The sequence below is a fragment of the Astyanax mexicanus genome, chromosome 19 (genome assembly GCF_023375975.1).
Source record: "Astyanax mexicanus isolate ESR-SI-001 chromosome 19, AstMex3_surface, whole genome shotgun sequence".
In the NCBI taxonomy this organism is placed as follows: domain Eukaryota; kingdom Metazoa; phylum Chordata; class Actinopteri; order Characiformes; family Acestrorhamphidae; genus Astyanax; species Astyanax mexicanus.
Window position 1 is genome coordinate 4,651,740 of NC_064426.1, and position 26,108 is coordinate 4,677,847.

At 40.3% G+C, this 26,108-nt stretch overlaps 1 protein-coding gene across 1 annotated transcript in view; it reads left to right on the top strand.

Annotated features, from left to right (window-relative positions):
* Positions 1-2,803: 2,803 nt before the first annotated feature.
* The window catches only part of emp2 (epithelial membrane protein 2), a 29,047-nt gene continuing 5,742 nt past the window's right edge, over positions 2,804-26,108 (top strand). Inside the window, exon 1 of the mRNA XM_022676002.2 lies at positions 2,804-2,980. The gene's annotated coding sequence lies outside the window, so the exon portion shown is untranslated. The remainder of the gene's footprint in view (positions 2,981-26,108) is intronic.

A 26,108-nucleotide genomic window follows, 5' to 3' on the forward strand; every position in this document is an offset into this window, starting at 1 on the left:
ACTGTTAGTTTTGACGTTACACGAAGAAATGTGCCGAGAGCGCATTGAGAAAATTCCTGCTCAGAACTAGGTGTGAAATTTCCTTAAGAGAACCTGCAAGTGCTGATTTCCTGGATGCACATCAAGGCTGGGATCAGACTGAATTGCTCACTGAATTATCAATACAGCGCCTGACTGTCAGATGTGAAAGAGAAGAGATTCTTTAATTAAGGAACTTCTATGTTTCCAGATGGAACCAACCAACAGGAATGAAACGTATTGTGCCAACACTGTCATGGAGAAACTCTAAACGGCAGTGGGTCATCTTCAGTGAGGAGTCCCTCTATTGTCTTGGTGGAGATGACCAATCAATTCCTGTAGATGCTGTGGTCAAGGTCAAGATCAATGGTTTGTTGTTGAGCATCACACATACAGAAGGTCTGGTTTCATGGTATAGGGTTCAATTTTCTACAACATTTACGTCTACGTTAATGAGGTCCATCAATCAATGGCTCAACCTTTTCTGAATGCAAATCAGATCTCTGGCATGCTATTTCAACAGGACAATGCTCATCCACATACTGCAAAAATCTGAAGAGCTTGTCTTGAAGATGCAGACACTATGCCTATGGAATACCTCAATGAACCTTGGACTGTTAACTTGCTGCCTAATATATTCCACCCCTTAACAGTGCCATATCTTCTTCAGGGTTCACAACTAACCCTTGAACATTTAGGAAGAACAATCATTCACAAAAAAAAACAAAAAAACAAGCGTGGCCAAATAAACCAATATAACCAAAAAGTATTCATTGGAAAAACATTGGATGGGTCTTTTGTATAAATATACAGTATATATAAAATAAACTAATGATTCAATCTTTGGGCTTAGACATTTTCCATGCCTTGTCCAACACCAAACCCAATGCTGCACGTATCAATCAAAACCCAACCCACTGTTTTGACAGCAAGCTTCAACATTATATAGATGTTGACTGGATTTTGGTTAACACCATGACTCATGACTTAAAACCAACAACATATCAACAACATTTTTAATAACATTAGGAAATTTCGCAAATTTTGGTTACATTGTCTAAGGGTGAGGTTTGAGTGAAGTTTCTCCATCACTAAGGCTGAGTGCAGCAGCATTAGCATTAGCCGCTAACTGTAGCACTTGCTACGTAAATTGTAAGCGTAAATGTCGCCCGATAGCGCTAGACTAAGGAACCCTGAGTGTTCTGGAAACCCAGGGAGCTATTGGCTAGCAGGTCACTCCACGTAGCTTCTTTTTTTTATTACGGCAAACAAGCAGACTACAGTCCGATACTCTCTGTATCTCTCTCTCTCTTTCTCTCTCTCTTTTTCTCGCTCAGGAAATGCTCTCAGCCAGGAGTTCAGGGAATGTGATGCAGCTCCCGACTCCAGATGATATCCGCTCACACTTCCCTCATATTTTATACTAATAGATTTTTCACTTTTACACTAAAACACAGGTAACGGTCAGGCGGAACACTGTTCCCTGGCTCTGTGTGGGAACGTTCAGGAGTGTTTTGGATATTTGAGGGTGTTGCTGCAGCTGGAAAGGGGAGCAGTGAAGGGAGCGGAGGGAAGGGGGCGAGTCCGCACCGTTCCAGAGTGTTTGGGAACGCAGCCGTGGGATTTAATAGCTTCCTCTGTGAGTAAATCTGCAGCCGCTCTCTTCCTGCCCTGCAGTTCCAGTCAGAAACAGGATAAACCCTTCGCCCTTTGTTTATACTCACCGCCCTGTACACACTGACTGTCACACACACACACACACACACACACACACACACACAGAATATAGTGCATATAGTTGCATTCTAAATAAAATAAACACATAAAAGAATAAAAGTTATCAGATTTTTTTTTACTTTTTTAGACATTGCATTTTTAATGTAATTTTACACCATTCGAATTAAAACAAATTTAAACATCAGTTAAGCAAATATAAACGACTTGGGAACCCTTGGTGTTATCTTGTGAATAAGGATGAACACTGGTCATCATGCTCTGATGTTAGTGAGTGCAGATGGATGGGACATTCCATTTCTGAAGTGTGTATATTTAACTTTCCTCCATCCACAGTGTCATGTGTTTACCAGAAATACACCATATATTACCACCCACAGTGGACAGTGCAGTAATAGCAGTAGTAGTAGTAGTTTATTAGTAGTTTAGCAGCTGTAGTAGTAGTTTAGTATTAGTGGTTGTTTATTAGTAGTTAAGCAGTAGTTTATTAGAAGTTTAGCAGTAGTTTATTAGTAGTTTAGCAGCAGTTTATTAGTAGTGTATTAGTTGTGTATTAGTAGTTTAATAGCTTTAGTAGTAGTTTTAGTAGTTTAGCTGAGTTTCTCAGTTCTTCAGTGAGCTGTGATCCTTCTCCTGTTCAGCAGCAATAGTTTATTATTAGTTTAGCAGTAGTTTATTAAAAGTTTATTAGTAGTTTAGAAGCTGTAGTAGTAGTTTAGCTGTAGATGTGGTTTATTAGTAGTTTATTAGTAGTTTAGCTGTGTTTCTCAGTTCTTCAGTGAGCTGTGATCCTCTTCATGTTCAGCAGTAATAGTTTATTATTAGTTTAGCAGCAGTTTATTAGTAGTTTAGCAGCAGTTTATTAGTAGTGTATTAGTTGTGTATTAGTAGTTTAATAGCTGTAGTAGTAGTTTTTAGTAGTTTAGCTGTGTTTCTCAGTTCTTCAGTGAGCTGTGATCCTCCTCCTGTGCTCCGGTAGCTCCGCCCCCCGCTCCATCCTCAGAGCAGCTCAGTGTTAAATTGCAGGCCACACCCTGCAGGGCGCCGGGCTGAGTGACCGGGCGGGGGGCGTGGCCTGCGCTGCCCCTCCCTCCACTACTACAGCTCCTGCCTGCAGTCACGTTTAGCTGCTACATCACGCTGCTGTAACATCTGCCCGCGCGCGCTCTGTCTCTGACCGTCCCTGGACTCTTCGGACTCGCCGGACTCTTCCTCCTGCTGCTCCGCGGTGAGTCCTTCATCCTCTCCTCCTTCATCTTCCTCAGGTTTGCGGGGACCCCGCCGCGCGCCCGCGCTGCCCGCGCGCTCCGGGAAACTTTCAGCTCAACCCAAACACTCAGAAAGGGGCGTTGTCTGTCCCGGGCAGCGCGCGCGCCCCAGCCCCGGCGCTCTGATGGGACCTAAGCTTTGATAAGTTAAATTAATTAGCTTAATGAGGATGGGTGCGTTATAACGCCTGATGGTGGCCAGTTTGGGCACGTGGGTTAAATTTAATCAAGAACAGTGTGAGTTCTATGAGAAGTTTTATGTTTAGAAATGGTATAAAAGTGTAAAAACTTATATACACTTATATAGTGCTGCATGGTTGAGTTATGGTCATTAAAACATTTTTTTAAATAATTAATAATTTACTTTTTTATTATTTATAAATATGACAGGCTGTAAAAGAAATTGACTGATCTGAACTGATGGAGTTTTTAAAATTGGGTAAAACTTTTCTCTGGAGTGACGCCCTGTGGTGGCAGACAGGGGAACTGCAGAAATTAGCTTCCAGATGTTACTCTTCTTGAATATTTTATCGAACTGAATTTTTAAAAAGAATAATAATTAGATGTGCTTATTTTGCTAAAATAGCTCCTAAAAGTCAATTCTGCAGGAAAAATCATTTTCTTTCTTTATTTTTAGTGGAAGTCATTGTAAAAAGCTTTTATTTCATTTTTATTCCAAGTAATTCCAAGCATTTCTATCATAGATGCATTTTTGGCCAAAACAGAAGCAACAAAATTATACATTTGTCCAAATACTGAACACAGATCATGTTTTCAATTCATGTTTTTACTTATTTCATTTTATCAGCACATGAGGGTATTGCAGTGATTTAATTCCAGATACATGTTACCTGTGATTGGCTGATTTGGGGGCTTAACACATCAAACCCCTTGCTTTATTATTTAGTTGTGACCCAAAAGCCATTAGGAAAGATTTTATAGGCTTTTAGTTTGGCATGTTTTGAGTCCATCAGGGTTCAGTATTAGGGCTGATGAAATTGATGTGAATTGTGACGCAGAAGTATGTAATAAGATATAATATAAATAAGAATATTTCTATTGGGCATTAATATAAAATTATATTTTTACTTGGCCATAAATTGAAACCAAACAAAATTCAACAAATACATTTTTTTCAGAATTTAATTTACTTTTTCACTTATTTTACCACATAATGAATGAAATAACCTGTGTTAAAAAAAACTATTTTTTTTTATCTTGTTAATAAATAAATAAATAAATAAATATATTTAAATTTTAAACAACACTTTTTACATTCCTCCTGTATTCCAACAAAGCACAATATGACATAAAAAACAAACAAACAATTTAGTCATTGTTTGAAGTAAATTATTTTCACTTCTTTTTAATTCTTTGAATAATTATGGTTGCCAAATATTCATGGCATCCCAAAATTCTTTTAGTCCAATTTATATTTGATCAAAAACAGCTGCTGCCAGCAGATTGTTTTGTGTCTCTGTTTTCAGATTCTCGTTCCTAACGACGATTCTGATGTTGCTGTTTTTATAAATATTCTCTCCGAACTTCCCTAAAAGTTCATGTTTCGATTTCAAAAAGAAGCTGAAAAACTTGTGCCAACAGGTCAGAAATCCCCCCTTTTCCCGTTCCCCGTCCCGCTGAGCTGCTGCTGAAGCGTAAGCACCAGTTCAGATACCGGCTCTGTGAGGCCGACTGTTCCCAGTGCTCCCAGTGCAGCAGCTTTGCATGTTTGATTTTTGCATATCTGGTGCTGGATCTCCAGAACAGTGTGTGAATGTGTGTGTGTGTGTTTGTGTGAATGTGTGTGTGTGTGAGTGTAATTGTGCGTGTGAGCCTTCAGCACAGTGTGTGAGCCGCATTCCTCAGCGCTGTGTGTTGGGTGTTGTTTTTGGGGTCGGGGGAAGGGGGTGTGTGTTCGGGAGGCCCAGTGTGGAGTGGATTTCCGGAGGCCTGGCGGTCACCGCGAGTGCAACAAAAACACAGCCACCCCGGCCCCGAACACGCCACGCCCTCCGACCCTGCACGCAGGGGGTGTAGAGGGGCCAAAACAAGAGACAGAAATCAGACGTTTTTTTTTTTTTTTTAAATAAAAGCATTTAGATTACATGCACTCAAAAATGTTAAAAAACGTAAAAATCTAATTGTTCAAAAAGCTGTTAACAGTAAAATCCGATTTCTTGAATTTGACTAAAGCCCTATCCAGACGGGATTCGTTTCTCAGGACGACGTCTGTAAAAAATATTTTACACTTCTACTCAGTGATAGTTCAACTCCTGAAACCGGACTGCAATTGAAAAAAAACAGGAGGACCAGTGAGTTTTAAGGCTTTTTGGTCACGTGACATCATCGCGTTCAGTAGCTCCTCCATTTCCACTCGCTGTTGTGTTTTTAACGTGGATCTCCGTAGAAACGTGCGCCCAAAGTGTAACTACGGTGCGCGGCAGTGGACAAATAGCTACAGTATTTTATTAAACGTGAGGTGATGATACTCAGAGATGTGCCTCCGGACAGGACTAAAATTACTGGAGGACCACAGAGTTTAGCAAAGAAAAAACAGTAGATAATTCATAAATCAGCCTCTGATTTTCTCAGGGTCACGGTCCAATACACTACCACTGCCCCGGCTAGTGAATTGGGACATGACCTGACAAAAACACCCTTATAACAAGAAAGGGAGTCCTAAGAACAGGTGGAAAAACGAGAACAGGTGGAAACTAAAACCACGCCAAACGCGACAGAGAGAGAGAGACAGGGGAGGGATGTAAACAAAAGCTCACCAGAGAAGCATTTTATATATATATATATTTTAAATTATTGTTCATTATAGTTCAAACAACCTCACAGGCCGGATGTTTCACGCTTGCGTGCCGCCTATTGCCGACCCCTGCTCTTGGCTCTGCAAACTTTGTCACATGATTAATTAGCTCGAAGAAAAACGATTTTTTTAGTATTAATATTAATGTTTTACAAAGAAAACCATCGCACAGTCCTGTTCATATTATTCTATTATTATTTTACATTCACTGCATTTTTCATGTACAAATGACCCATAAGCTCCTGGTTTCTCCAGTGTCTCTTATAATTTTGCTATTCATCCACCACGCAGGACGCATGAAAAATGAGAGGAGCGCTCAGGCGACTTCCCGACCTGCGCTGTGATTTACAGCCTGGCTGCAGAAAGAGCTGATGTCAGGATATTTATCCACAGTTTGTGTAGCATTACAGCGTGTCTTCCTCTGGCAGCGCTCCCAGACTCCTCTCCCTACACCATCTCTCCGGAGAGCGCTTATAACCCTGCCTCTGGAGTTAACACGGCTAATGCATCTTCCTACACCCGGCCATGTCACACCTTACGCTGAGTAAAGGCCTGCAAGCTCAGTGGATTGGATATGGGTGGAAGCATTACAATGATAAAATACTTCATAATGTGTTTTTATTTAGACTATTATACTGTATTCCACTTACCTCAGAAGTCGTACTGAAACACCTGGTTTTAGAGCACAATAATTTATTGTGGTGACGGACAGTTCTGGTGGAAACAGGAGAGTTGAGATGCACATTGAATTCTGCCGTGATTTGATCAGCCGTGGTTTTATGTTTTTTGGATACAATCCGAGTTAGCACCCGAACATCCCTTTCAGACAGGTTCCTCTTACAGCGTCCACAGTTAATCCTGTTGGATGCGGTTGGTCCTTCTTGGTGGTATGCTGACATTACCCTGGATACTGTGGCTCTTGCTGCATCACAAAGACTTGCTGTCTTGGTCACAGATGCTCCAGCAAGACGTGCACCAACAGTTTGTCCTCTTTTGAACTCTGGTATGTCTCCCATAATGTTGTGTGCATTGCAATATTTAGAGCAGAACTGTGCTCTCACCCTGCTAACTGCTTTCTACTGACTGAATGCCTTACCTTTCTGTCAGTAGAGATAGCGCTGGAGTGTTTTGACCCAGAAAAGAGTTTTCTGAAGTAATTCCCGTCAGATTCTCCAACTCCACGTGTTATTTTTCCATCCTTCAAAAACAGATCTGTTCCAGTAATCTACTGAAGCTGTTTCAAACCTTCATTCCAGACTTTCTACTCATGTTTGAGGAAAAGGAGCTGTGCAGAGAAAGAGGACATGGTTTAGGGATTTACTCCTTGTATGGTTTGTTTGTGTTGAGGATAGAAAGGCACTGTGCGGGAAGAGGATGATGTGTGAGATGTGATATATATATATATATATATATATATTTTTTTTACCCTAGTTTAATCAATAAGATTTGACTTGTGTTGCAGTGTGCACTGTTACACTTTACACTCTTACAGATGAGCTTAAATGTTTGCACACGGTGGTAGATTTTTGTGAACAGAAACTAAACAGCCCTATTTGAGTTTTAAAACGTTTAGCGAATTGGTAGGTACATTAGTCATGTAGCTGTTCTGTGGCACTTTGCACTTCAGTATGGTAGTATAAAGTGGTAGCTTTAGAGTAAATAGTAATAATAATAGTATTAGTATCAGTAGACTGCTAGTAAAGCAGTAGTAGTGGTAGAGGTGGTAGTAGGGATAGTAGTAGGAGAGTAATAGTAGTAGAGTAATAGTAATAGATTAATAGTAGTACACAGTATTAATAATGGTTGTAGTAGCAGTAGAAATAGAGCAGTAGTAGTTGTAGAGGTGGTAGTAGGAAAGGTAGTAGTAGAGTAATAGTAGTAAATAATAATATAATAGTTGTAGTAGCAGTAGCTGTAGTAGTTGTAGATGTGGTAGTAGGAATAGTAGTAGTAGTAGAGTAGAAGTATAGCAGTAGTAGTTGTAGCTGAAGTAGTTGTAGATGTGGTAGAAGTAGGAATGGTAGTAGAAGAGTAGGAGTAGTATATAGTAATAATAGTAGTAGTAGCAGTAAAGGTATAGCAGTAGTAGCTGTAGTTGCAGTAGTAGTTGTAGATGTGGTAGAAGTAGGAATGGTAGTAGTAGAGTAGTAGTAGTATATTGTAATAATAGTAGTAGTGGCAGTAAAGGTATAGCAGTAGTAGCTGTAGTTGTAGTAGTAGTTGTAGAGGTGGTAGAAGTAGGAATGGTAGTAGTGGTAGAGTAGAAGTATAGCAGTAGTAGCTGTAGTTGTAGAAGTAGTTGTAGATGTGGTAGAAGTAGGAATGGTAGTAGAAGAGTAGGAGTAGTATATAGTAATAATAGTAGTAGTAGCAGTAAAGGTATAGCAGTAGTAGCTGTAGTTGCAGTAGTAGTTGTAGATGTGGTAGAAGTAGGAATGGTAGTAGTAGAGTAGTAGTAGTATATTGTAATAATAGTAGTAGTGGCAGTAAAGGTATAGCAGTAGTAGCTGTAGTTGTAGTAGTAGTTGTAGAGGTGGTAGAAGTAGGAATGGTAGTAGTGGTAGAGTAGAAGTATAGCAGTAGTAGCTGTAGTTGTAGAAGTAGTTGTAGATGTGGTAGAAGTAGGAATGGTAGTAGAAGAGTAGGAGTAGTATATAGTAATAATAGTAGTAGTAGCAGTAAAGGTATAGCAGTAGTAGCTGTAGTTATAGTAGTAGTTGTAGAGGTGGTAGTAAGAATTGTATTAGTAGTAGAGTAGAAGTATAAGAGTAGTAGTTGTAGCTGAAGTAGTTGTAGATGTGGTAGAGGTAGGAATGGTAGTAGAAGAGTAGGAGTAGTATATAGTAATAATAGTAGTAGTAGCAGTAAAGGTATAGCAGTAGTAGCTGTAGTTGTAGTAGTAGTTGTAGAGGTGGTAGAAGTAAGAATGGTAGTAGTGGTAGAGTAGAAGTATAGCAGTAGTAGCTGTAGTTGTAGAAGTAGTTGTAGATGTGGTAGAGGTAGGAATGGTAGTAGTAGAGTAGTAGTAGTATATAGTAATAATAGTAGTAGTAGCAGTAAAGGTATAGCAGTAGTAGCTGTATTTGTAGCTGAAGTTGTAGAGGTGGTAGTAAGAATTGTAGTAGTAGTAGTATAGTAGAAGTATAGCAGTAGTAGCTGTTGTTGTAGCTGTAGTTGTAGAGGTTGTAGAAGTAGGAATGGTAGTAGTAGAGTAGTAGTAGCACCTGGAGCTTGTTGAACTTTACAATTCAGAATAGCTTTGACCTCTGAACTTCTACAAACTGGCTCAGCTTGTTATCTTTAGCGGGGTCACGCCGGATAAAGGGGGCGGGGGGTGCATAAAAATGCAAGGCTGCACTTTTTGCTGCAACACTTGGAAATTGCAGTCCAGCAGTCCAGCAGACGCTGGAGTTCAGCGATTTGACCCAGGATTCATTTGCATTGCAAACGGACTGTCATACACACACACACACACACACACACACACACACACAGAGCACTGACAGCGTTATCAGCAACAACCTGCACAGAAACGGGGGAAACGTGGAGGGAAAAACGAGGGAAGTCATTCTGTCTGATATACAGCATTTTTCTCACAGAGACAGTGTTGATAAAACCTGTTCCTTAATTAAATAAAAACATTGCAGCAATGCAACTTTTTTTTATTTTTTATTTCAAATTTTTCTCATTTTATCCCCAATTTACACGGCCATTTACCCAACCCACTCATTAGGACTCCCCCGATCACTAGTGATGCTCCAACACATCAGAAAGGCAAAGACTAGCACATGCTTCCTCCGTTACATGTGAAGTCAGCCACCGCTTCTTTTTGAACTGCTGCTGATGTAGCATTGCCGAGTAGCATCACAGCGCACTCGGAGGAAAGCGCAGCGGCTCGGTTCTGATACATCAGCTCACAGACGCCCTGTGCTGCAGACATCACCGTAGGAGTGATGTGGGGAGAGAGCGCCATCTACCCACCCGGAGGGAGCAGAGCCAATTGTGCTCCCTCTGAGCGTCGGCAGCTTGATGGCAAAGCTGCATGAGTGGGGGTTCGAACCTGCGACCTCCTGCTCATAGTGGCAGCGCTTTAGACCACTGGACCATTTGGCGCCCCCAATGGCATTAGTTTTACCTTTATGGATTGTGCCTGGAGGTATTGCTTCCTGATAGCGACTATATTCTTTAGGGAACAGGCCCACACTACGATACTGCCACCCCCATGCTTCACAGTAAAAATTCTGTCTTTTAGATGAAAAACTGCACCATAGTTTCATCAGACGCCAATGATCCAACATGTCCCAATATTAATAATGCACACTTGTTGCATGGCACTTGTTTATCAAATAGTAAAAGCATAAAGGGTATTGCTTACTGATGGCGACTATATTCTTAAGCAAACAGACCCACAAGGCTGCAAAATGATGCTGAAAACTTGACTATCTAAGATCCAGTCATGCAGTCTGGATGTGTTTCAGTCTGAGGCGTTTTTTTTTAACTGCTGCTAACGGTGTTTTGGGTGTGGCGTCTGTGTTGTAAGGGAGCGACGACAAATTGCCGGAGCCTGGTGTCGCATTTCCGAAATAAAAACCTGGAATAGAGGTGGAATTCTTGAAGGCTGAGACGCCACTGCTTTTTGGAAAATAGCCGATATTGTACTACATAAGGAGTCAAACAGACACAGAGACAGACAGGCCTATACACACACACACACACACACACACCAACACACACACAGATGACAGGAGAAAGCAATGTATTCAAAACTCAAACACCGGGGGCTTGAAGAGACGGGGGTCGAGTAGACATGCAGTCAGACGTACACTTAAGAGGGATTGAGGGATTTTCTTGCTTACACACACCTCATTCACCACACACACACACACAACTAATTTACACACACACACACACACATAATGGTAGATGGGCTGGTGGGCTGGCGAGCCGGGTCCGCTCTGTTTATCAGCAGTGTGTTCTTGCCCTCGTATGACAGGCATTAGTCGCGGTTTGAACACAGGCAGTTGGCGCTATGAGTCACAATCTGCTATTTGCATGAAGAGACTAAACAAACAAACCGAGCGCTCTGCCACGGCCACACAGGCTCCTGTGTGGGTCTGTCTCGTGTGAGTGATGGTTTCATTCTGTTGTTTTTAACCATTTTCCCTCAATTACAGCCCAATGCAACACATACCTGATAATTAGTTAGTCTTGGTTCGGTGGGCAAGAATCATATATGAGCAAAATATGGCCAATCAGTAATATTCCAATGAATTCCAATAAATTACCAATATATTTCACCATACTTCACTTATCTAGGTGTGAAACAGGAGGCTCTAACCTTGAGTTACTCTTGGGGAAAGCAGTAGCCTTAGTAAGACTGGTAGTAGTGGTAGTAGGAGTGGTAGTAGTAGGAGTGATAGTAAGAGTAATTTATGAAGTAGGAGTGGTAGTAGGAATTATAGATATAGTAGGAGGAGGAGTGATGGTAGGAGTAACAGATGAAGTAGGAGTGGTAGTAGGAGTGGTAGATGTAGTAGAAGAAGGAGTGGTATTAGGAGTTATAGATGGATAAGGAGTGGTAGTAGGAATAGTAGTGTAGTAAAAGTGGTAGTAGAAGTAGTAGAATAGAGAAGTAGTAATAGATGTAGGAGTGGTAGATGTAGTAGTAGGACGAGTGGTAGTAGGAGTAATAGATAAAGTAAGAGCAGGAGAAGGAATAGTAGTGGGAGTTATTGATATAGTAGGAGTGGTAGATGTGGTAGAAGGAGTGGTAGTAGGAGTAGTAGACGTAGTAAAAGAAGGAAAGGTAGTAGAAGTTATAGATGTAGTAGTAGGAGAAGTGGTAGTAGGAGTAATAGATGTAGTAAAAGTGGTAGTAGGAGTTATAGATGATGTAAGAGTGGTAGATATAGTAGAAAGATGAGTGATAGTAGAAGTTGTAGATGTACTATGAGTGGTAGTAGGAATAATAGATGTATTAGGAGTGGTAGTAGGAGTAGTAGATATAGTAGGAGGAGTGTTAGTATGAGTAATATATGAAGTAGGAGTGGCAGAAGTAGAGAAATAGTAATAGATGTAGGAGTAGTAGATGTAGTAGGAGTGGAAGTAGGAGCAGTAGATGTAGTAGGAGTGGAAGTAGGAGCAGTAGATGTAGTAGGAGTGGAAGTAGGAGTAATAGAGTAAGTAGGAGTGGTAGTAGGAGTAATATATGGAGTAGGATTTGTAGAATTCGAAAAATAGAAATAGAAGAGGTGGTAGAAGGAGTAGTATATGTAGAAGTAGGGCTGGAAATAATAGTAAGAGTGGTAGAATAAGTTGACAATATTCTAAAACAAATGCGGAAGAACTGAATTCTTGAAGGTGGGCATTGCAGAATAAGGTGGATAGAAAACCTAAAAAAGGTTTTTCACCAAGAACCATATAGGCATGCAAATTGAACCACTGGTTAATAGTGCACAGATAAAGCCTATACAATTTACACTAGAACACATTTATTCTATTCCAGCTCACATATTAGGTTACAGACCAAAGTTTAACTTTTTAAAACAGCAGATAAGAAACTCTCCCCTCCGCACCTGTTAGAGCGATACGCCACAGATCTAAAAACCAAATGGAATCCCACCGTTAGGTTCATCTGAACCATCGACTGTTCTCCAGGAGTGAAAAGAGGCCTCCCTACCCTCTCCTGAAGATCAAAGTAGCTGGAGAGCGTCCAAAACAGTGTGTGAATGAAAGATGGGAACCAGCAGCCGATATCCTGGGGAGGATTCTCCGCTGCATCTGTGGATGCCTCCATGTGGGAGTCCTTATTTGCTCTCGTGGGCCGTAACCCTGGAACGCGGCGTAAAGGCCAGCGGCGGTACGCTCAAGCCGCGGAAGACACCCCAGAGAGGAGAGACGTCTGGCCCTTGAGTCCTAGACCTTCAACTCGGCAGAGCTGGCCAAAGGCCAAGACGGAGCCTGTCGTGTGAGCGGGATTCGACATCAAGGCACAAGACCTGTCAGTAGAATCTAGCTGTACCCCTGCTGGTTGATGATGTGCTGCCCCAGGCTAAGTACAAGAAGCCCCAGCTTGAAGGGACAAAGTCCTGTTTGGATAAAAGAAACCCATTCTTAGATAGATGAAGCCCCTGCTTAGAAGAGGGAAATCCCTGTTTGGGTAAAGAAAGCCCCTGTTTGCACAGATGAAGACTCTGTTTGATGGATAGAAGAAGTCCAAGGTTGGACCAATGGAGCCATTGCTTGAATGAACAAAGCCTTGGTTAGAGGAAGCTGATGATTGGACCTATGGCGACATAGATGTTCGAGCAAACAACCACCCTGGTTGGACAAATAAAGACCCTTCTTGGACCTATGAAGACCCTACTTACATCAGCAAAGCCACTGGTTGGACAGATAAACCCCTGTTTGGACAAATAGAGACTTTGCATGGGCAGTTGAAGTCCCTGTTTGGGCAATCAACCTCCCTAATTGGACAGACAAAGACCTTGCTTGGACCTATGAAGACCTTGCCTGCTTGCATAAACCATACAAAGCCATTGCTTGGACAGATGAAGCCCCTAATTTGTTAAGCAAAATACTTGGTTGGAGAAATGAAGACCCTTTTTGGACCTACGAAGACCCTGCCTACATAAGCAAAGACCCTGAATAAACAGATGAAACCCCTGTTTGGACAAATAGAGGCTCTGCTTGGGTAGGTAAAGCCCCTAATTGGGCAATCAACCCCCTAATTGGACCTATGAAGACCCTGCCGGCTTACATAAACCATACAAAGCCGTTGCTTGGACAGATGAAGCCCCTGATTGGGCAAACAAAATACCTGGTTGGACAAATGAAGACCCTACCTGGACCTATAAAGACCCTGCCCACATAAGCAAAGACCCTGGTTGGACAGAGGAAACCCATTTAAACAAACAGAGCCTCTGCTTGGGCAGTTGAAGCCCCTGTTTAGACATTCAACCACCCTGGTTGGACAGATGAAGACCCTGCTTGGACCTATAAAGTCCAGGCTTACATAAATGATGCAATTGCTTGGACAGATGAAGCATTTGTTTTGGCAAGCATAAGCCTTGGTTGGATATATGAAGTCTCTGCCTACATAAACAAAGCCCTTGGTTGAGCAGAGGAAGCCCCGGTTTGGACGAACAAACCCCCCACTTTAACACATAAAGCCCTTGCTTGTGCAGATTTAGTCTCTGTTCGGTTGAATGAAGCCCCTGTTTGACTGAATATCCCCCCCCCCCCCCTGCTTCAACAGATAAAGCCTCTGCTTGGACAGATGTTGCCCTTGAGATGTTTACCCTACTAAAAAGGCTTAGGTCAAGTCCCTACATTTAGTTTCTACAGCCTTTATTGACGAGGAGAGCGTTGCTCATCAACATCATCATCGACCCATATGATACTGTAAATGTAGGTAATGAAGTTTTGCTAAATTCGGAATCTACTAAATCTGCGTTAAGGAGTTCTGGACCCATCTTGGGCAGTTGTTATTGACTCCTTAAAATAGAGCTTTTACACACTTTTTACACATGCTGTAGGGTTTAGACACACAACATTGGGAAAATCTTCGCAGAGAACACCAAAATACATGCAGTATTTGTGAGCATACAGAGTGAAATACAGTGAGCACACATGCCTGGAATGGTGGGCAGCCATTGTTGGTGTGCCTAAGAAGCAGTGAGGGTTAAGGACCAAACAATGGCAGCATAGTGAAAGCGGAAATCAAACTTTTTTGCCACCAATCATAAGGCCATAATCATAATATGTATGGATCACATATTGTCAGTAATCTGTTATGCCACTAGTAGCTAGTTAGCTTAATTGCTGAATTCTTGACTTTTACACATAAACTACGGTTATGTCCAGCTTGAGACTTGGTTTGTGGCTATAAAGGAACACATAAGGAATCATGTAGTAACTTAAACCAAAATACTTATCTGGGGAGCTGTTTACTTGTTGTTCCTGAGGCTTATTCTGTGCAACAGAGTTAACTCTTGCTCTTCCTTTCCTGGGGCGGTCCTGATGAGTGCCAGTTTCATCGTCTTTTTGGTTTCGATGGTCTTGCGGTGATTGCACTTGAGGACTGACTTTCATTTCTTAAAGATATTTTATTTTCTTTACTTAGTTGAGTAGTTGTTGCTTCTCATAATCTGGATTAGAACATTACTCAAATATTCACTATTCACTGTATACCTGTAACTCCACCTCTTCACTACTTTACTTTAACTGATGCTCTCAAACACTTTATTAAGAGGCAAGAAATTCAAGTAATTAACTCTTGATGAGTTCAGCAGCACAGCTGTTAGCTGAAAGCCTGAATTCCAGGTGACTCTACCTCAAAAAACGGACTGAAAACTTTTAACTGGTACTGTATCTAACGCCACAAGGGCCACAAAACGGGGAAATAAAAGTATAAAAACAGCAGCAGTAGATGGAAGCTACTCTGGATGTTCCGTTTAGAAGCATAGATCAGTTCTTTTTGCGCTAATCAGCTGTGGTCAGGGTTTAGTCTGAAGCATTAAATTGTACCTTATAAATATCTGCAGGCTGAGCTCAGACTGGGCAGCGGTGCCTGGAGGCCACCCTCTCCAGTCAAATGTTCCTTTGTCCTGAGCCGGGCTCTGAGTCAGGAGCTTCAGTTTGCTAAACAAAGGTAATCGGGGAAGGTATGTCCACCAGTTTTGAGAGGACTTGGGACAAATCCACAAGGTTAAAAACATCAACACCATCGCCTCCATCACCAAACACACCAAGTACGCTCTTGTCCTAAAGGTTACGTAGAGGAAAATCCTGCTTATCCACTACCTGAAGTTGAGCAGGAGTCTCCAGAACTGCAGAAAGTAAAGAAATGATAAAGAAATGTGTACCGGCTTGAGGAAATACAGACATACAGAACAGAACAGGTCCGTTTGGGTATCTCGCAGGCTTCTTGCCTGCAGATTTATTGAGCCGACGGTAGAAAAGAAACAAAGCTTGTCTGTAATTAATGACCACATTAAAAGGTAAACTTGGGTTGGTGATAAAGCCGACGCGAAAATGAATGCGCCGCTGTGCTGAAGCGCGCCACAATAAACGAGAGAATAAGGACACTGTGATCTTAATTAAATCAGGGCTGGCAGAGTTAGAACCACTTGGCTTCCCCCGTCCTAAAAGTGAAGACGCAGTTTATTAGAGTTAACGGAGTTAGAAGTTTTCTTAGAAAGCTCTGAGAGTAGAGATTTCACATTTTTGGCAACTTTCACATTAAACAAATGCAGATAATAAATGAATAACAGATACATCTACACTGTAAAACCCGCACGTTGTTTGAACTCAAATGATTTAAGTGTTTTTCACATAAAATCAGATATTTCTAAACAATACTCAACTATTTTGAGTTAGTTGAACATTTGTGGGCACATATACTGTACTATTCAAACTGAGATCTTTGAGTTGAACCGACTTATAATAACCTTTAAAGTTTAGAGTTTAGTCTGTTTTGTCATTAACAGCTTCTTTTCCACTGGCTTCTGTCACAATCTATTTGCATAATGGGTGTGTCCATCCGTTTCTGACTAACACTCACCATCAGTGTGTAGTGATTCCCCCTTAACTTTTTTAAGGCAACCGGTTTCCTCAAACTTTTTTAAGTAAACTTATCTGGGCTTACATTGTACAGATATGTATAGGAGACTCACAATTCATTTTAAAAGTAGGGCTGTTACTGTTAAAGTGTTAACGCACTTGATTCATTTGAAATCAGGAGCTCTTAAAGGGACAGTGTACACATTAATGGCCATTACGTATTTTGTACTCAGGCCATTTAAATGATCACCCACCCCTCAATTCAGAAAGCCTTACAATCAAGCTGAAATGTTTACAATAAAGTAAAAAAAAATCCTTTATTTATTTTATCATGCATTTTTTATTCCAGAGCCCCATGTTAGCTTAATCGTCCTTCATATATATCATATATATCATATTTTGTATCATCATAAAAAGTATGATATACTAGTATTTTTTAATATTGTGAGTGCAAAAAAGGGAGTGTGATTTTCTGGCAGTGGAACATATTCATGTCTTGCTTTTACTACATAGTACACAGCCCTAGTTTTTGATCAGTTGAAACACAACGATGTTTTTACAATATCTGGATACGTGTCATGACTGGACAGGACTAAACCTAGACATGCACTAAACCAGCCAATACTCTGCAGAGTGTGATTTAGAGGTAAGGCGTATTTATAGTGAGGTGAACAGGTGAAATCAATACTCAGGTGATTGGCTTCCTGGTGGTGCTGTGTGCAGTGTCATGTGATTGTGTGAGGGAGTGGGATGGATCAATCATATAATCACAGAATATTGTTGTGATTAATCAGATTAAATTTGTAGGTTGATGTTGGTAAGCTACTCTACAAGTTCTAGACGTTCTGACAGCTCCTAAATAGGATTCAGAAACAGCCAGACATCCAGCTTTAATCCTGATCTCAGAACAGCAGTGTGGTCGTCGTCTCTGGAGCCTCGATATGTGAACTACTCCACAGTCTATCAGTCAAATTACATCACATAATCACATAATGACATTCCACTAAAGCTCAGTGATGATGATAATTATTATATTTACAGGCCATTAGATCATACAGACGCAGTGTTTCCCCATGTGTGCTGTGCCCACTGTGCTCAGAAAGGCTGATCTCTGGTCAGAATATCTCACACCCACCAGCATCCACCCCACTCTCCACAGATATCTCCACTAATGCCACAGATCTGAGCGTGCTACTGGAGGCGAGCTGCTAAGAAGGGCTGGATTAGGGTGAATGGAGGCTGGATGGGTCTGCCCACAGTGAGCAGCGGCGGAGGTTTCCCCCGCTCCGTCATTTCTTCCACGACCGCCGTGTTCTGTTTTCAGCAGCGGTCGATCTGGAAGCGTATCGGAGACTGCGGCTTTTGTTTTATATAAAAAACATGGTAAACGTGAGATTCCCGAGTCAGCATTTTCCACCGGGCGAGAGGGAAAGACTGGGGCACTTTAGGGAAGACATGCACGCACACAAACACACAAACACACACACACACACACACACACACACACACACACATATACGCTTATTAAACCTCTAATATTTAGCTATAGTTTTAGCTCTTGATTGTTGAAGTGAGTGGAACCACCATAGCCAGATACTGTATATATATATATATATATATATATATATATATATATATACAGCAGGAGTGGCATTAAGTTATCCAAAAGCATTGTGTAAGACCGATGGAGGAGAACAAGCCAAGACTGTTATTAAAAATCAGGGTTATTCCACCAAATATTGATTTCTGAACTCTTAAAACTTTATGAATATGAACTCGTTTTCTTTGAATTATTTAAGGTCTGAAAGCTTGAGGTTCTTTTAGCCATTTCTCATTTTCTGCAAATAAATGCTCCAAATGACAATATTTTTTTACAGTATTTTTATTTGGAATTTGGGAGAAATGTTGTCTGTAGTTTATAGAATATACATAGCAAAATTAGAGAAACTAATATAGAAACTGAAGTTGTCTCTACAAATTTATATATAAACAAACACTGCTTTTCATGTTTTCATGTACAGCTCCCACTGTACTGGCTGTTGTGTGTGTGTGTGTGTATCTGTGTTTTATGACTGATGATTGACTGATTAATTAAATGTGTCGATATATAGAATTTTTATTAGCATAATTTAAGCCTACAGAAGCACAGGGTACAGGTAGGTGTTTCTAATAAAGTGGTCAGTGAGTGGAATTACAAGGTAAGGGTAGGTGTTTCTAATAAAGTGGCCAGTAAGTCGAAGTCTCAGGTAGGTGTTTCTAATAAAGTGGCCAGTGAGTGGAATTATAAGATAGGGGTAGGTGTTTCTAATAAAGTGGGCAGTAAGTGTAAGTGTAAGGTGGCAGTAGGTGATTCTAATAAAGAAGTAGGGTTAGGGGTTTCTAATAAAGTGGCCATTGAGTGGAAGTACAAGGTAGCAGCAGGTGTTTATAATAAAGTGGCCAGTACCTGTAAGTACAAGGTAGGGTTAGGTGTTTCTAATAAAGTGGCCATCGAGTAGAAGTACAAAGTAGGGATAGGTGTTTCTATTAAAATGGCCATTAAGTGGAAGCACAAGGTAGCGGTAGGTGTTTCTAATAAAGTATTTGGGTTAGGGGTTTCTAATAAAGTGGATACTTAGTGGAATTGTAAGGTAGGGGTAGGTGTTTCTGATAAAGTGGCCAGTGAGTGGAAGCACAAGGTAGAGGTGGGTGTTTCTAATAAAGTGGCCACTTAGTGGAATTATAAGGTAGCGGTAGGTGTTTCAAATAAAGTATTTGGGTTAGGGGTTTCTAATAAAGTGGCCACTTAGTGGAATTGTAAGGTAGGGGTAGGTGTTTCTAATAAATTGGCCAGTATGGGCTCTGGTCAGACTGAAAGCTCTACAGAGGGGGTTGTGTAGTAGCTGGAGTGATGCTGGTTAACTGTGTGAGATTAAGCTCTGTGGAGATGTTTTCTCACAGTGAGCGTGAGTGTGACCTTCGCTGGACTGAAGGTCGTAATATTAGGAATTTCCTTCTGAAAGCTGAGCTCATTCCCACCTGTGGAGACGAGGGCCGTGTGAGAAAGTCACCAACACTGCTGCGCTTGTTTGACTCCTGTGTCGTTTGTATGCTGAATGTTAATAAGCACATTTTGGGCTGTTTTAGATTCCAGTTTCAGCCAGGGGACGATTCCTGCAGCCGTTAGCAGAGCTTTGGGCGGATTAGTTATGTTGTACTTGGCAGAATTAACGGATAAAGGATTTCAGTTTTTAGAACAGACGAAATTGTTTTTTTTGTCCTTTGCTATTTGTATTTATGCCATTTTTCCATTTAAAGCGTCTTGTTTTGTCTTGCTGATGCTTTCTAATTCATTTCATATAAAACCCAGATATTGTTTTGGTGCAATTAAAGCTATGGAAATGCCATGAACTCAATTTAAATGCTGGAAAGTTGCAAAGTTACTCGACAGTTTGTGTTGGTCATCCTCTAGTTCTTTATCAAGTGCCCACAGGATGCTGTTGAGGGACTATTCTCAGTCCAGCAGTGATACTGAGGTGTTTAAAAACTCCAGCAGCACTGCTGTGCCTCATCCACCAATACCAACACATGCTAACACACGCTAACACACAAAAAGGTGGTCCATGATTGGTGTTAACATGTATAATGATGTAGCCTATTATTGATATATATATATATATATATATATTAACTAATATTAGCTTCTCTCATGGAGTAAAATCCTTCCTCAAACAACTATATATTTACTAAAATACAAAAATGTGCAACTCCAGGATTTCTGCAGACATTGTAATGTTTGCTGTCGGAATTCGCTGATGTGTATGAGTTGTTAATTATAACCTTTTCCAGTAAAATGTTTTACGTCACTGGCTGCAACAGAAAACCAACCACCCCCATGCTTACCAGTCGGAGAGGTATTATTTTCCTTTTTTTAAAGTCTAAAATTCTGTTTTTTTTTTTTTTTTTTTACATTTTTCCCCATAAATGTAAGAAACATGAGCCATATTTACCAATATCTTCCTAAGAATTGTCTAAAATTAATCCCTAAGGAAGGTTCTAACTGTGTTTTTAAAGCAAGAGAAAAAAAAAAAAAAAAAATATATATATATATATATATATATATATATATATATATATATATATATATATATACTGTATATATAAATAAAAAAAGAGAATGTAAAAATCTGTGTAAAAACTGCATGCATAGATTTTAAGACCAAAAAAAGGCCCTATATTACTTTTTACCATTATTTTTCAATGGTCACTCGTGGCTAAAGGGGCCTAATGTGATATAAAGTGTAAACTGTTTTTGTAAATAATACCACATAATTATCACCTTTGGAAACATGTTTATAATAGAAATGAATGAATGTTAAGAACCTTTAAATTGGTGGAAAAAAAAAAACGAAAGTGTTTTTTTTTCTATAAGATCACTCAAAGAACCATTTATGGCACCTTCGTGTTCAGGAGGCATTTAGAAGGTCAGTGGTTGTGAACCGTGCACCAGCAGAGTGTGAGTGCCCTGCCCTGAGGGGCGTGTCCTGCTTCAGCAGCCTGGTGTGAAGTGCAGGGTTTGGTTGGTCATGGTGAGACCTTGTTCCACACATGGTCTAAATTTACACAGCAGCCGCCTTCCGGAGCTTTATTGAGAGCTATGAGGGGGAGGATGAGGGGAGGAGCCGAGCAAAAACGGAGGGAAAGGTGAGGGAGAGAAGTGCTGCCAAAACATATCTGACCAAAATATACATGTAGCTCGAGATAACTGGCTTAAAAGAAGCTGTTGTTTAAGCTTGTGATTATATTCATTCCTAGCTGTGGAATACATGAAGGTACTTCCAAGCCCAAACCATATCTACTCACTTCATTTACCGTATTTGTCAGACTATAAGGTGCACTTAAAATCCTTAAATTTTACAAAAATCTTATAAAAAATCCAGTGCACACTATCCTTGTGTGAATTCTACCAGTCAGGTATTAAGAAGCAGTAAAGCCACTCTGCTGAAGTACAGTGTCATTAGGGTGAGTTTTTATTAAAGTTTCTCCAGCATTAAGGCTGGGTGCAGCAGCATTAGCATTAGCCGCTAACTCCACTAAGTGCTAGATCTTTGGCTGTTTAGAGGCAAGTATATCCGACTGTAGTCTGTGTGTTTACCGTGTTAAAACAAACTACATGGGATGAACCGCTAGCTGATAGCACACCTTGGTTACCAGAACATTTAGGGTTCCTCAGGTATAGTGCTGTATAGGACAGCATTTATGTCCTGTTAGCTCTGCGGTTAGCGGCTAATGCTAATGCTGTGTTGAAGAAACTTTACTAAAAAGTCACACTTATACAAAATACTGGAAATCCAAGCTTACTGTAAATAAACTAAAGCACTTTACTCACCCAAATAAATGGTTTTCAGAAGAGAAATCTGTGTAGATTAACATCCAGCACTCGTTTGACTTTTACAATATTACAATCAAAAATTACTGTTTTGTAATTAGCTTAATGCGCCTTATAATCCGGTGTGCCTTATGTATTAAAAAATAGACCAAAAAATAGACATACGTTGAAAGTTTGCCTCATAATCCGGTGCACCTTATAGTCCGAAAAATATAGTACTATTATTAATCTACAATGTAAATTTCTTATTTGGTTAAAACCATAGACTGTGTATAGCTGGACAGAGAATGGTCTCTCAAAAGTGAAGCCACCACAGGTCGGGCGCCCCCTGCTGTTCGGCTGCAGAAAGCTGTGTAACCCCACCCACCCCCATAGGTTTCAATGGCAAAACAGACAACTTTCAATCACGTTTTTTTTTTTCCAATATACTCTAATTCTACCTCCTTTATTTAAATGTGACAGCTAGTGTAACCTCTGCTTATATTGTTACATTTTATATCCCCACAGAATTCGATTTTTAAAAATGTTATTCAGCTCTATTCAAAAAGGTGTGGTTATTGTAAAAGGGCTGGTTATGGGCGGGACCAATAACAGACCGTCAGCTCTTCTCCGCTCCGCTCTGCAGCCTGTGACCTCGAGGCAGCCATCAGGGGTGGGGTTATTTAAATGAGTAGGCTGTCTCTCCACAGTCTTTCTCCCTCCTCTGGTCTCTACTGTGCAGACTTGGTTTCAGGATCTCAGAGATTTTACAGTCTCTGGTTAAAACCAGTCAGTAAAATAACATTACTCCACCTCCTCAGGTAAAACTAATCCGTTTTGAATGAAGCTAAAGACACAAATTTGATAAAATTCACTAAAATTAACTTTTAAAAAACACAATTGCCATTAAATCGCAACAGGGCTTTGAACAGCAGGAGGCAATCATCTCTAAATGTTCTCTTCAGAAAAACGTTGACCCACATTTTACAACTTTAGAACCCACAAGAAAAACTTAAACTGAGTGTTGAGTGTTAATCTGGGATCAGCTTTTGTATTTTTATATTCTAACGAATGTAGAGAGAGAGAGATCAAATGCCTTCATTAGTACATGAAGTTCAGCATCGCTCTGTAGTATTCCAGACTTTTTTGAGACCCGAAAAAAAAAGAAAAGAAATGGGCCACCAATTATAAAGGGAGTAGCGTTTTTATCACAGCGGATTACATCACAGACGACTTCATAGAGCCTTAAAAAAGTATATTTCGTACCCACAAGATCTCTCTCTCTCTCTCAGAATCACAAAAACGAGACTGCATGTTTAATTAGAGAAGTGGACTGAAGTGGTTTTGCTGAGGGGCTCTTAACGTTAAGGCCTTGATGTGTCCTCAGTGAAACTTACGCAAGCGCCTCGGCGGATTTCGGAACGTTCCTAACAGCTCTAATATAAATACTGTAACAGCCCATCCCGGCTCCGGCGGCTGCGTTTACTCAGAGTACTCGTACAGAAATGAAGAAAAGATTTTGTTTTTTTTGTTACAGAATGGAGGGGTCCGTTTGGTCATTTCACATCAGTTTTACATCACGCAACATTTGGTTGCAGATGAGAGCCGCATGCAGAGTTTGTGCCTTTTCTTATTGTAGTAATACAGTTTGACAGGCTCTGAGAAATAGGTTTGAACTGAAGTCCAATTTTTTTTTGTAAGGCTTTGAATAAAAACAAAAATAAAGGAAGGAAAAAATCTGCAAAAAAAGAGTATCAAATATTCCTTTGCTGGATATACAGTGGCAAAAAAGTTTACGAACCCATTAGAATTGCATAGAAACATAATCCCGACCATAAATGGTATGGGGGGGGGGGGGGGTCCATAAATGGTATGTGGGGGGGGGGGTATCATGATTTATTTCTGCTTACAGTCATCAAGAGACAGATAAATTCCCAAATGTATCAAAATATTCATATTATAGGATAAAATGAGAGTGTCGGTACATCAGCTAAAAGTCTGTAGAAGTTGGGTAATGCAACAGGACAATGACCAAAAACCATGGAGCTACAACCAGTCTACAACAGAAAAAAATAAATCGCGATTGGCCAATTGAAGTGGCCAATCAGAGCCCAGACCTCAGATGCTACGGACTAAATTGAAGAGAGATGTACACTTTTCATTTTATTTTATTTTTTTGTAAAAAAAAAATGTTTTCAATCATGCAGAATTTTCTTTAAGCCTCACAATTGTACACCACTTTGTGTTAGTCTTTCACAATAAATTCCAATTAAATATATTTATGTTTGTGGTTGTAATGTGACAAAATAAGGAAAAGTTCAAGGATTGTGAATACTTTAAAAAAAATGTTTTGTTGCACAGAACACTAATTAAGTCCTGTTTTTAATCAGAATAGGCTATAAACCAGCCAAAGAAAAAGTTTATAAGCCAATGAAACAGTAGGTTAGCCCCGCCCACTGCACTTAAAAAAAACCCCATAAAAACAAAAGAGGCAAATTAAAAGTGAACATTTAAAAAAAAATTGAATTGTATGTGATTTAGAACACTTTTTACACAATTTTAGTGTTCAGGGAACAAAAAGGTCAATATCAAATATATCAAATTGAAAAATGTAAAAAAAGCAAAGGATTCCAATTCAATAGACATAAAAAAGACAGTTGCTTATTTTAGTTAACTGGATTTAATGTTAAAATAGATTTTTTATTATTAAGTATTAGTCTTGCTTTGAGTGCATTGCAGACAGAAAACAGCATTATTATATGTATGTATATATATATATATATATATATAGGTTTTTCCTGTCCCCCTCTTCATATGGAGTTCAGTGTAATGTATATCTATATACTAATATGTACTGACGTATAACCTATTAGTTTTGATGTGTGCTTTGTATATAATTAAAAAAACCCCGAGATGAATGATGTATAATTTGAGTAAGTTAATTGTATGTATAATTGAGTAAATTAAAAATAAAAAATATTGTTCACAAAAAAAGAAAACAGCATTATTGTTATTGGTGTTTTTTCAACACTGGCACATTATTCAGGTCTGAAAGGGTTAATTATTAATCATATGGCTTAAAAATACATTTGATGTAAGTAAAGATAAAATATATTTAATAAGTATTTTTATTATTATGCATATTAAATAGAAAATGCTCTAAATTAACATACTTTTAATGCTCTTAAGTATGCTTCTTTTTCACAAGGGTGGATACACCTCACACCTGGCATCATGCATGGTGCCAATAGGTTCAATAGGTTTATCTCCTCCAGAGAGTCCTATTCTATTGGCAGTACTTCTCTTCAGAGACCAGACAAGCTACTCATCAATATCATCACTGGGATGCATTCGTACACATAGTGGATGAATGCAGTGCAGGATGATAAAGGCTGCATGATAAAGTCCATCTGTTTGAGGTCAGGCTCTGGGCATTGTGGGTAATGTTGGCAGAAGCAGAGAGTCCAGGCCCGCGAGGCTCGGCTGAAGTCCGAGAGTCCAATAGTCCGAGAGTCCGAGCGCGCTCGGGCCCTGAGGCTTTACTGCATTCATCGCCAAATCCTGCTCTGAATGGAGCCTCAGACGTGAGCTCAGAGCGAGGGCTGCCGCGGCATTACCTCATGGTTTCTGTGGCAGAACAATTAGAACAATGCTCTCCGCGGCCGAGCGCTGTGGTCAGCTGTAAACCCGGGCAGCAGCACCGGAGAATCCTGTGCTATATTTTTTATATATTTCAGCCCAGCTGATGAGTCACTTCTCCTGTTTACTTGTTTATTATGACGGTCACATATCTGCGATTGGAAGCAGGCTGCGGGCCAGTGGAGGCGGCGCCGGGGGAATGTGCTGACTGCAGTCTGACTGAAGTGCTTTCTTCAAGTGTTTTTCTGTTTTCTAGTAAAAACTGTCGTCTTTGCTGCATATGGAAGCAATCAGAAGGTCATTAAGAGGTTAAGAGTTCTGACGGAGGCACGTGCCTGACTGAGAGGAACCAGACTGTGACCCAAATGGATCCATAGCAAAAGAAATCCTTTTAAATATAAACAGGGCTTGGACAATGAAACTGAAACACCTGGTTTTAGACCACAATAATTGATTGTGGTGACGGACAGTTCTGGTGGAAACAGGAGAGTTGAGGGGCACATTGAATTCTGCTGTGATTTGATCAGCCGTGGTTTTATGTTTTTTTATTGGATACAATCCGGGTTAGCACCCAAACATCCCTTTCAGACAGCTTCCTCTTACAGCGTCCACAGTTAATCCTGTTGGATGTGGTTGGTCCTTCTTGGTGGTATCTCGCTGACATTACCCTGGATACCGTGGCTCTTGATGCATCACAAAGACTTGCTGTCTTGGTCACAGATGC